The 12,500-nt window shown below is 50.1% G+C and overlaps 1 non-coding gene across 1 annotated transcript in view; it reads right to left on the bottom strand.

Moving 5' to 3' along the window:
• Positions 1–106, bottom strand: part of LOC149769047 (small subunit ribosomal RNA) — a 1,815-nt gene extending 1,709 nt beyond the window's left edge. Inside the window, exon 1 of the ribosomal RNA XR_016419498.1 lies at positions 1–106. This exon is cut by the window's left edge and continues 1,709 nt beyond it. This is a non-coding gene — a ribosomal RNA (small subunit ribosomal RNA).
• Between the last annotated feature and the right edge of the window lie 12,394 nt (positions 107–12,500).

Below are 12,500 nucleotides of genomic sequence, written 5' to 3'. Positions count from 1 at the left end.
GATTTAATGAGCCATTCGCAGTTTCACCATGTGAAAGTATGTACTTGGACATGCATGGCTTAATCTTTGAGACAAGCATATGACTACTGGCAGGATCAACCAGATAGCTCACCTGACCTTACCGGTGCGAGGTAAGCGACCGAGGATCGAGCGAAGGGGAGAAACGGTATCCATGCAATATCTGTGTCCAACAGGTACTCATTACGATGCCTTTTCCCTCCCCCACACAACCCAAGGTCTATTGGACCCATCTCCGAACGAATCGGAGTTGCGAGAGCTCACCACACTCGCCTTCCTCTCCAGGTCCCAAGACCTCCTTGGGCACGGACGCCAAGTAGGTCTAGATTTCACCACACGCTGACTAGCTCCCCGTCCAGGGGGCAGTCTTTTACAGGTCTGTCGAGCGAACACAAGCGGAAGCCTACACTCACTGACCGATATAGCTCGAGAGCGATAAACCATTGTGCGTCGGACTGCGATCAGGGAATCACTAAAAAGTGCCTCGCCAGATAATGCAGCCGCTCAGTCGCCACGATATATGTATCGTATAACCACAAAAACCAAGCCGTGTATACCGAACCTGTACAGGCTAGAATCACGGTTCTACCTATACCATGCCAGCCTAGAGCATCGCTCGTCGATGGCTAGCCACAAGGGTACCCTGTACCAAGGAACGTGTCGGTAGGTCAAGCCAGCCTACCGCGACCTAGACGCCTAGGTCGCCAAGCCACGTACCGCCCCAGCTCATCCAAAGCCGACTGCCTAGGGATACCCTGTACCAGCGAGCTTCCCAGGTCAGCCTAGCCGTACTAACCGCCCCAGTATCGACAGTATAGCAGCCTATATTGTAGGCTAGTGAGCTCGGTTCGCAAGGCCGCTATACTTTTCATATATAAATGCTACACCAAAATTTTTGTCCACTTTCAACCGAGCCACCTGAAAACGCATTTTTTTCTATATAATAGTGCCAAATTCTATATGTGGGTAGTTGATCAGAAAATTTTTCGACGTACCCTGTGCCATCGAGCTTCCCAGCCCATTTTCGAACGAAAAGCAACCACGTTCTTGCCTTGCCTGGGAAGGAAAGCATTTCACGGAATGCACCTTCCCTATCGTCCGAAGCCAGCTGCCTAGGGGTACCCTGTACCAGCGAGCGCCTAGACAAGCCTAGCTCAGTGTACCGCCCCAGTACTGTGGTATAGCTCCCGATATCGTAGGCTAGTGTGCTCGGTTCGCAAGGCAGCTATACCACTACTATATGAATGCTACACCAAAATTTTTTGTTCATTTTCAACGAGCCACCTGAAAATGCATTTTTTTCTATATAATAGTGCCAAATTTCTATATGTGGGTAGTTGATCAGAAAATTTTTCGACGTACCCTGTGCCATCGAGCTTCCCAGCCCATTTTCGAACGAAAAGCAACCACGTTCTTGCCTTGCCTGGGAAGGAAAGCATTTCACGGAATGCACCTTCCCTATCGTCCGAAGCCAGCTGCCTAGGGGTAACCTGTACCAGCGAGCGCCTAGACAAGCCTAGCTCAGTGTACCCGCCCCAGTACTGTGGTATAGCTCCCGATATCGTAGGCTAGTGTGCTCGGTTCGCAAGGCAGCTATACCACTACTATATGAATTGCTACACCAAAAATTTTTTGTTCATTTTCAACCGAGCCACCTGAAAATGCATTTTTTTCCTATATAATAGTGCCAAATACTATATGTGGGTAGTTGATCAGAAAATTTTTCGACGTACCCTGTGCCATCGAGCTTCCCAGCCCATTTTCGAACGAAAAGGAGCCACGTTCTTGCCTTGCCTGGGCTTGCTAGCTACCAAAGAGAGTGTGCCTGCCTCTCTCCCTTCTCGCTTGTCCTGTCCTTGGTAAGCTAGCCTTCGATCGGACCTAGCTAGCTACCAGAGAGAGAGAGAGAGAGTGTGCCTGCCTCTCTCTCTCCCTTCTCGCTTGTCCTGTCCTTGGTAAGCTAGCCTTCGATCGCACCTTGCTAGCTACCAGAGAGAGAGAGAGAGCGTGCCTGCCTCTCTCTCTCCCTTCTCGCTTGTCCTGTCCTTGGTAAGCTAGCCATCGATCGCACCGTGCTAGCTACCAGAGAGAGAGAGCGTGCCTGCCTCTCTCTCTCCCTTCACGCTTGTCCTGTCCTTGGTAGGCTAGCCTTCGCTCGCACCTAGCTAGCTACCAGAGAGAGAGAGAGAGAGTGTGTGTGTCTGCCTGCCTGCCTGCCTTATCGGCCTCTCTCTCTCGTCTCGATTCACTTTCAATCGAGACCATAGGAAACGCATTTTTTCCTATATAATAGTGCCAAATACTATGTGTGGGTAGTTGGTCAAAAAGTTGCCAAAAAGGTGCACCTTTTTGAATTCGTTCCGTTTTTTACCAAGGGCTTTCTACCACGGCCAAACCCTCGATTCCCCAAGCCTTTCCTCACTCTCTCGCTCGCACCTTGCTAGCTACCAGAGAGAGAGAGTGTGCCTGCCTCTCTCCCTTCTCGCTTGTCCTGTCCTTGGTAAGCTAGCCTTCGATCGGACCTAAGCTAGCTACCAGAGAGAGAGAGAGTGTGCCTGCCTCTCTCTCTCTCTCCCTTCTCGCTTGGTCCTGTCCTAGGTAAGCTAGCCTTCGATCGGACCTAGCTAGCTACCAGAGAGAGAGTGTGCCTGCCTCTCTCCCTTCTCGCTTGTCCTGTCCTTCGTACGCTAGCCTTCGATCGCACCTTGCTAGCTACCAGAGAGAGAGTGTGCCTGCCTCTCTCCCTTCTCGCTTGTCCTGTCCTTGGTAAGCTAGCCTTCGATCGCACCTTGCTAGCTACCAGAGAGAGAGAGAGCGTGCCTGCCTCTCTCTCTCCCTTTCACGCTTGTCCTGTCCTTGGTAGGCTAGCCTTCGCTCGCACCTAGCTAGCTACCAGAGAGAGAGAGAGAGTGTGTGTCTGCCTGCCTGCCTGCCTTATCGGCCTCTCTCTCTCGTCTCGATTCACTTTCAATCGAGACCATAGGAAACGCATTTTTTCCTATATAATAGTACCAAATACTATGTGTGGGTAGTTGGTCAAAAAGTTGCCCAAAAGGTGCACCTTTTTGAATTCGTTCCGTTTTTACCAAGGGCTTTCTACCACGGCCAAACCCTCGATTCCCCAAGCCTTTCCTCACTCTCTCTCTCGCACCTTGCTAGCTACCAGAGAGAGAGAGAGTGTGCCTGCCTCTCTCCCTTCTCGCTTGTCCTGTCCTTAGTAAGCTAGCCTTCGATCGGACCTAGCTAGCTACCAGAGAGAGAGAGTGTGCCTGCCTCTCTCTCTCTCTCCCTTCTCGCTTGTCCTGTCCTTGGTAAGCTAGCCTTCGATCGCACCTTGCTAGCTACCAGAGAGAGAGAGCGTGCCTGCCTCTCTCCCTTCACGCTTGTCCTGTCCTTGGTAGGCTAGCCTTCGATCGCACCTAGCTAGCTACCAGAGAGAGAGAGTGTGTGTCTACCTGCCTGCCTGCCTTATCGGCCTCTCTCTCTCTCTCGTCTCGATTCACATTCAATCGAGACCATAGGAAACGCATTTTTTCCTATATAATAGTGCCAAATACTATATGTGGGTAGTTAGTTAGGAAAGTTTCAACTTCCTAACCTTACAGACACTACCCAAGCCATATCGCTACTAGAGCGAGAGAGGGTGCCCCTGCCTCTCTCTCTCTCTACCTTTCGCTCTACTCCTAGCACTCCTGGCTAGATCGGCATTGCATGCTGGCTGGGACGACCTATCCAACGAGGGGTCGATCGTCCCGATGCGACCAGGCGATCGGTCGCAACAGGGAAGAAACCAGCTATCGTACTACGTCTCTAATGCAATGTATAGGACCCCAAAATCACTTCTTCCCTATATATAGTGCCAAATTCTATATGGGGGTAGTTGGTCAGGAAAGTTTCAATTTTGAAATCGTGCCTTTGCTACCAACGGCTTTGCACCAAGGGAAAGCCAGGGGTACACAAGGACTAGCGCCACAGTCTCACTTCTCGGTTTTATTTTATTCATTATCTCGGTAACGGATAGGAATTTTTTGATGGGGTTTGCTTTGGCAGATCGGCCATTACGAGAGCTATAAAGCAATGTCAATTGCGAGATTCGAACTCTTCCCTGTTGGTCGGGGCGGTGGGTGCGTCAAAACATATGACTTTTCAAAAAATCGACTTTATGCCGTTTCACTAAATGTTGAATATCTCGGGAACCCCTTGATATTTTTCCATGGGGTTTGCATTGGAATATTGGCCAATGAAAGGTCTAGATTGCTATGTCGGCGGCGGGATTCGAACTCGTGCTAGGTAGTTTTTACAGTGAAAAAACCGATGAACAAATGACTTTTTTGGCAATATCTCCGTAACAAATGGGAATATTTCGACGAGGTTTATGCCGGCAAGTCGGTCTCGATAGCCTGTATCAGAAAATAACAAGTTGCCTGGCACAACTCCTCCCCAATCGTCGGGGCGGTGGGTGCGTCAAAACATATGACTTTTCAAAAAAAATCGACTTTATGCCGTTTCACTAAATGTTGAATATCTCGGGAACCCCTTGATATTTTTCCATGGGGTTTGCATTAGAATATTGGCCAATGAAGGGTCTAGATTGCTATGTCGGCGGCGGGATTCGAACTCGTGCTAGGTCGTTTTCACAGTGAAAAAACCGATGAACAAATGACTTTTTTGGCAATATCTCCGTAACAAATGGGAATATTTCGACGAGGTTTATGCCGGCAAGTCGGTCTCGATAGCCTGTATCAGAAAATAACAAGTTGCCTGGCACAACTCCTCCCCAATCGTCGGGGCGGTGGGTGCGTCAAAACATATGACTTTTCAAAAAAAATCGACTTTATGCCGTTTCACTAAATGTTGAATATCTCGGGAACCCCTTGATATTTTTCCATGGGGTTTGCATTAGAATATTGGCCAATGAAGGGTCTAGATTGCTATGTCGGCGGCGGGATTCGAACTCGTGCTAGGTCGTTTTCACAGTGAAAAAACCGATGAACAAATGACTTTTTTGGCAATATCTCCGTAACAAATGGGAATATTTCGACGGGGTTTATGTCGGCAAGTCGGCCTCGATAGCCTGTATCAGAAAATATCAAGTTGCCTGGCACACCTCCTCCTCAATCGTCGGGGCGGTGGGTGCGTCAAAACATATGACTTTACAAAAAGTCTTTATGCCGTTTCACTAAACGTTGAATATTTTGGGAACCGCTTGACATTTTTCCATGGGGTTTGCATTGGAATATTGGACAATGAAGGTTCTAGACTGCTATGTCGACGGCGGGATTCGAACTTGTGCTAGGTCGTCCTCACAATTAAAAAACCGATGAAAAGCTACAGTTTCCCCCATATCTCCAGAACGGCTGGGAATATTTTCAAGCGGTTTGCTGCAGCGTGTCGGGGCCACGGGGCCACCTCGGGGAACGGGTGCCACCCGGACGCCACCGGGCGAGGTGGTGTCAAAATGGCGGAAAAACCGTTAGGTTCCTAGAATGAAGTGGTGGAAGGGAACGTCCCATTGGCACGTTTCACACCTCGGCAGACGCGCCTGGTCGAGACGAAGACATAGAGTGGTAGATGTTGAAAATCGGTGGAGGTTTGGCCGAGTTAGGGGCTATTTTGTCACCCGGCAGGGGCCACAAAACGACAAAGTCCGAAAAGCTACAGTTTCCCCCATATCTCCAGAACGGCTGGGAATATTTTCAAGCGGTTTGCTGCAGCGTGTCGGGGCCACGGGGCCACGTCGGGGAACGGGTGCCACCCGGACGCCACCGGGCGAGGTGGTGTCAAAATGGCGGAAAAACCGTTAGGTTCCTAGAATGAAGTGGTGGAAGGGAACGTCCCATTGGCACGTTTCACACCTCGGCAGACGCGCCTGGTCGAGACGAAGACAGAGAGTGCTGGATGTTGAAAATCGGTGCAGGTTTGGCCGAGTTAGGGGCTATTTTGTCACCCGGCAGGGGCCACAAAACGACAAAGTCCGAAAAGCTACAGTTTCCCCCATATCTCCAGAACGGCTGGGAATATTTTCAAGCGGTTTGCTGCAGCGTGTCGGGGCCACGGGGCCACGTCGGGGAACGGGTGCCACCCGGACGCCACCGGGCGAGGTGGTGTCAAAATGGCGGAAAAACCGTTAGGTTCCAAGAATGAAGTGGTGGAAGGGAACGTCCCATTGGCACGTTTCACACCTCGGCAGACGCGCCTGGTCGAGACGAAGACAGAGAGTGCTGGATGATGAAAATCGGTGCAGGTTTGGCCGAGCTAGGGGCTATTTTGTCACCCGGCAGGGGCCACAAAACGACAAAGTCCGAAAAGCTACAGTTTCCCCCATATCTCCAGAACGGCTGGGAATATTTTCAAGCGGTTTGCTGCAGCGTGTCGGGGCCACGGGGCCACGTCGGGGAACGGGTGCCAACCGGACGCCACCGGGCGAGGTGGTGTCAAAATGGCGGAAAAACCGTTAGGTTCCAAGAATGAAGTGGTGGAAGGGAACGTCACATTGGCACGTTTCACACCTCGGCAGACGCGCCTGGTCGAGACGAAGACAGAGAGTGCTGGATGATGGAAATCGGTGGAGGTTTGGCCGAGTTAGGGGCTATTTTGTCACCCGGCAGGGGCCACAAAACGACAAAGTCCGAAAAGCTACAGTTTCCCCCATATCTCCAGGACGGCTGGGAATATTTTCAAGCGGTTTGCTGCAGCGTGTCGGGGCCACGGGGCCACGTCGGGGAACGGGTGCCACCCGGACGCAACCGGGCGAGGTGGTGTCAAAATGGCGGAAAAACCGTTGGGGTTCCAGAATGAAGTGGTGGAAGGGAACGTCACATTGGCACGTTTCACACCTCGGCAGACGCGCATGGTCGAGACGAAGACATTGAGTGGTAGATGATGAAAATCGGTGGAGGTTTGGCCGAGTTAGGGGCTATTTTTCACCCATGCCACAATAGTCAAGGTCAAGGTAGGGAGCGTGGGAAAATAGTGTTTTTCTCCCAAGCGTGGAAAGATATGTTAAAGTTTGACCCACCGGCGCCTAGGTCTGGATGAGTCGCACCTGCCTGTGTTATCCCCGTGCATGTCGCTGTGTCCGTTCGTGCGTACGCCTTCGCATAGCAAACGCTTCGGTGCCAAGTCGGTAGCTTAAAGTTGGTTTTCTCCGAAAGCCTATGAGCGATCTTAAGGTGCGACCCATCGGCAGATGGGCCTCGACGAGACGCAGCTGGCAGTGAAAACCCCATGGATCTCGGCTGGTCCGATCGTCCGTAAGTCAAAGAAAACGAATGCAATGGAATTCGCAATGGTCAGCTCGCTGCGAGAATCGGATTATTTTTTTTCCTGGCCAAACGGGTGGACCAATGGGCAATTGCAAGACGTCATTCGATCTGGCGTGACGAGAGGCGTCTTGGAAAAAAAAATAAGTCCATTGGACCTGTACGTTCGTCCGTAATGGTAAGAAAACCGATTTTTGGAACCCCCCTCCAATGTTAAAGTGAAAATGTCCATTAAAAAAAGTTTTCTCGCCGACGGGTAGAGGTATTGTCCCGTGTCGTGGTTCGACCGCTCGGGCCCGACGAGACGCGTCTGCCGGTGCCAGGCACGGTCGAGTAGGCGTGTCCGTTCGTCCGTGCGCTCTGGAAAACGTTTTCAGCCGCGCCGAACCATACGAGTGCGAAGTTGGCTTAAATCGAGTTTGCTCGAAAAGTAATGGACCGATTTTGACATGCGACCTACCGACAGGTCGGTCTCGGCAAGACACGTCGGACGGTGTGAAAGACATGGAATTCCCATCGTCCGTTCGTCCGTCCGGGGAAGAAAACGGGCCCGTTGATGTCAATGTCGGAAGCGGGCGACATTGGGTCGAAGCGAGTTTTGAGCATCGCCACTTAAAGGTATGTTGCCATGCCCTACGTCGTAAGATGGGCCTGGAAGAGCCGCATCTGGTGGTGCAAACCGCATGAAAATCGGCTTGTCCGTTCGTCCGTGCGACCCGTCCACGTGCATGTCGCTGGAGCGCGACATGGGGTTGAAGCGAGTTTTCAGCATCGCCACTTGGCAGGATGTTGACGAGCCATACGTCGGACGATGGGCCTGGAGAAGACGCATCTGTGCGTGCAAACCCCGTGAAAATCTGCTGGTCCGTTCGTCCGTACGGCTGAGAAAATGCGTAGTTCAAGGTCAAGGTCGGGAGCGTGGGAAAAAAATGGCTTGGGTGCAGTTTTCTCTGGAACGGGAAGAGCTATCTTGAAGTGGGAAGCACCGGCACATCGGCCCGGACGAGTCGCATCTGCCTGCGAAAAGGGCATTTGAATCACCGTGTCCGTTCGTGTGCAGGACGAGGAAAATGAATGGTTTGACTGTTGCGGAGAAGACGGATCCGTACTTGGAGTTAGTACGTGATTTACGCTGGCGCACAAAGAGAGATATAAATACCAAGAAGAAGAAGAAGAAGAAGAAGAAGAAAAAAATTAGAAAATAAAAATAACAAAGAAGAAGAAGAAGGAAGGCGGGAAGAAAGAACATAATAATAATAATAATAACAATAAAACCCGCAATACAAGGTGATTTTGTACGATACTATTTAAAACACTTTATGGAAGCGTTCGATTGTCGTTTCTATGCATAAACTTGGCAATTGTAATCCATTCCACTGCATTTTTCATGATGGGAAAATATTGTCCCACTTGGGCAAAGATTGGCCCAAAATCTACCTGGCATTGGAAGCACTTGGCTTCATTCACCTTAGGACTCCAGCGTTACCTTGTCGTACAGACAATATTGTGTAGGCATGTTTGTCAAATTCCTTGGTTCGACATTAAAATCACTTCATACAAACAATATAAGTGATTTCGTCCAATTGCGCTCTTTGACAAATTTCAAAATTGTGTGCAATTCGATCATGTGGCATTGATAACACTTTACAGAAGCGTTTAATTATGTTCTGTCTGCATGAAGTTGGCATTTTCCATGATGGGAAATATTTCCCAAAACCTACATGTTATCTGACTTCGAGCCCCCCAAAAATTGCCAAGAAATGTAGCAAAATGTGGCCAAAAACCTACGTTATTGGGTTTGGGGCAAAAATTTGCACAACAATGGTCCGAAAAGTGGCCAAAAACCTACCTAAACTTTTCCGAGACACGCTCAACAGTGTCTTCTTTCCGCACCGTTTGTGTCAAGCCCGTTCCCTTGTCTGTGACGGGAACAAATAAATTTTAAAAAAAACAGACCAAAAAAAAAAAAAAAAAAAAAAAAAACAGAAAAGAAAAGAAAAGAAAAGAAAAGAAAAATTCGTATCTGTAGAACGGTAAAAGATATTCTCATGCGGTTTGCGTTGGCTGCTGCGTCCTAGACAGAGCTATTATGTCTCTCTGTATGTCTGTATGTATGTATGTATGTATGTATGTATGTATGTATGTATGTATGTATGTATGTATGCAAATCAAATCAATAAATAACCAAGTCCAACAAAACCCATTTCTTCCATGCAAGTGTAAAGTTTCGAAAAATTGAAAGCTTAGGAATAGAGCGACGTGCCATATGTCGGCAGATCGGGCTCGAAGAGACGACTCTGTTAGAGCAAACCGCACGTCAATAGCCCTGTCCGTTCGTCCGTACGCTTCGAGAAACCGACCGTTTCTAGGTAAAACGCGCCTTAAAGTTCCTTTCCTCCGGAAGGGCAAGAGCTAGGTGGACGTGCGACCCAGGGCCAGTTTGGTCTTGAAGAGACGCGTCAGGCAGTGAAAACCCCACGAAAATCGGACTGTCCGTTCGCCCGCCATTGGAAGAAAACCGATTCCTTCCATGCAAGTGTGAAGTTTCGAAAAATTGAAAGCTTAGGAATAGAGCGACGTGCCATATGTCGGCAGATCGGGCTCGACGAGGCCACTGTGCTAGAGCAAACCGAACGTCGATAGCCCTGTCCGTTCGTCCGTTCGCTTCGAAAAACCGACCGTTTTTAGGTGAAACGCGGCGTAAAGTTCCTTTTCTCGGGAGGGGCAAGAGCTAGGTGGACGTGCCACCCAGGGCCAGATTGGCCTTGAAGAGACGCGTCTGGCAGTGAAAACCCCACGAAAATCGGACAGTCCGTTCGTCCGTGCGACCATGAAAAGCCGAAGGTCAAGGTCGTTGCCATCACGGCATTCCGTTGGTTCGGTATCTTCACTCGAATACCTATATCTTTCGAACGCTCGAAGATATTTTCGTGCGGTTTGCTGCGGCTGATGGGTCTGAGAAAGACCTATCCGTCGATGCCTTGCGCTGGAAGATGGCTTCATCCTGGACGAGGCGGTGGCCATTTCAGCGAGAGACGAAAGTAATGGGAAAATAACAAGTAACCGACTTCGCTCGGGAAGCAATTTATCGGCACTCTTGCTAGAAAATTCGTGTCTCTAAAACGGCGAAAGATATTCTCGTGCGGTTTGCGGTGGCGGCTGCGTCCTAGACAGGGCTATCCACGCATGCCTTGCCGAGCGAGATGGCTTCAAAGATGGCTTCGTGATGGCCGTTCAGGCACAGGCAGAAATCACTGGAGGGGGGGATAGACACACAAAACTCGCTCGGGAAGCAATTTATCGGCACACTTGCTAGAAAATTCGCCTCTCTAAAACGGCGAAAGATATTCTCGTGCGGTTTGCGGTGGCGGCTGCGTCCTAGACAGAGCTATCCACGCATGCCTTGCCGAGCGAGATATATATATATATATATATATATATATATATATATATATATATATACACACACACACACACAAAGACAGACACACACACACACACACACACACACACACACACACACACACACATCAATTAATAACTAAGTCCAACGTTGGTTTTAGTTACTTCGCTTCCAAGGGCTTTGCACCAAGGGAATGTCAGGGGTACACAAGGCCTAGCGCCGACGGCGGGAGGTATTATCAAATGTCAGATGCCAAAAGATCTGTCTTGAATAGACGCGTCGGCCTGTGCCAAATATATCTTAATGGCTGCGTCCGTTCGTCCGCCATCGGGAGAAAACCGTTTTCTTCCATGCAAGTGTGAAGTTTCGAAAAATTGAAATCTTTGGAATATAGCGACGTGCCACATGTCGGCAGATCGGGCTCGAAGAGACGACTCTGTTAGAGCAAACCGCACGTCAATAGCCCTGTCCGTTCGTCCGTACGCTTCGAGAAACCGACCGTTTCTAGGTAAAACGCGGCTTAAAGTTCCTTTCCTCCGGAAGGGCAAGAGCTAGGTGGACGTGCGACCCAGGGCCAGATTGGTCTTGAAGAGACGCGTCAGGCAGTGAAAACCCCACGAAAATCGGACTGTCCGTTCGCCCGCCATTGGAAGAAAACCGATTCCTTCCATGCAAGTGTGAAGTTTCGAAAAATTGAAAGCTTAGGAATAGAGCGACTTGCCATATGTCGGCAGATCGGGCTCGACGAGGCCACTGTGCTAGAGCAAACCGAACGTCGATAGCCCTGTCCGTTCGTCCGTACGCTTCGAAAAACCGACCGTTTTTAGGTGAAACGCGGCGTAAAGTTCCTTTTCTCGGGAGGGGCAAGAGCTAGGTGGACGTGCCACCCACGGCCAGATTGGCCTTGAAGAGACGCGTCTGGCAGTGAAAACCCCACGAAAATCGGACTGTCCGTTCGTCCGTGCGACCATGAAAAGCCGAAGGTCAAGGTCGTTGCCATCACGGCATTCCGTTGGTTCGGTATCTTCACTCGAATACCTATATCTTTCGAACGCTCGAAGATATTTTCGTGCGGTTTGCTGCGGCTGATGGGTCTGAGAAAGACCTATCCGTCGATGCCTTGCGCAGGAAGATGGCTTCATCCTGGACGACGCGGTGGCCATTTCAGCGAGAGACGAAAGTAATGGGAAAATAACAAGTAACCGACTTCGCTCGGGAAGCAATTTATCGGCACTCTTGCTAGAAAATTCGTATCTCTAAAACGGCGAAAGATATTCTCGTGCGGTTTGCGGTGGCGGCTGCGTCCTAGACAGAGCTATCCACGCATGCCTTGCCGAGCGAGATGGCTTCAAAGATGGCTTCGTGATGGCCTTTCAGGCACAGGCAGAAATCACTGGAGGGGGGGATAGACACACAAAACTCGCTCGGGAAGCAATTTATCGGCACTCTTGCTAGAAAATTCGTGTCTCTAAAACGGCGAAAGATATTCTCGTGCGGTTTGCGGTGGCGGCTGCGTCCTAGACAGAGCTATCCACGCATGCCTTGCCGAACGAGATGGCTTCAAAGATGGCTTCGTGATGGCCGCCCAGGCACAGGCAGAAATCACTGGAGGGGGGGATGGGATAGACACACAAAACTCGCTCGGTATGCAATTTATCGGCACACTTGCTAGAAAATTCGCCTCTCTAAAACGGCGAAAGATATTCTCGTGCGGTTTGCGGTGGCGGCTGCGTCCTAGACAGAGCTATCCACGCATGCCTTGCCGAACGAGATGGCTTCAAGGATGGCTTCGTGATGGCCGTTCAGGCACAGGCAGA

The sequence above is a fragment of the Sinohyriopsis cumingii genome, unplaced genomic scaffold, assembly GCF_028554795.1.
Source record: "Sinohyriopsis cumingii isolate HCF-2022 unplaced genomic scaffold, ASM2855479v2 utg004953l, whole genome shotgun sequence".
NCBI lineage: Eukaryota > Metazoa > Mollusca > Bivalvia > Unionida > Unionidae > Sinohyriopsis > Sinohyriopsis cumingii.
This window is presented reverse-complemented; position numbering and strand designations above follow the sequence as displayed.